Genomic DNA, 252 nt, shown 5'->3' on the forward strand with positions numbered 1-252 from the left:
CCACACACACACACCCACACCCCCCCCCCCCCAAACACACACCCAGCCTCATCAGACTCCTTCCAAGTTGTCATTTCCAGACCACTGTCTGGAATGAACGAGCATTCTGTTTATACTCTTCTTGCTCTGCTCGTCCATCTGTTGATTACCCACACGTCCTTCATGTGTCAGTCAGACACATTCTCTAGCAAGCTCTCCTTCCTCATTATCACTCGGCAGTTAAGCCCTTTCTTCTCTAGTAGTCATCGTCTC

Source organism: Physeter macrocephalus, chromosome 10, assembly GCF_002837175.3.
Source record: "Physeter macrocephalus isolate SW-GA chromosome 10, ASM283717v5, whole genome shotgun sequence".
Taxonomy (NCBI): Eukaryota; Metazoa; Chordata; class Mammalia; order Artiodactyla; family Physeteridae; genus Physeter; species Physeter macrocephalus.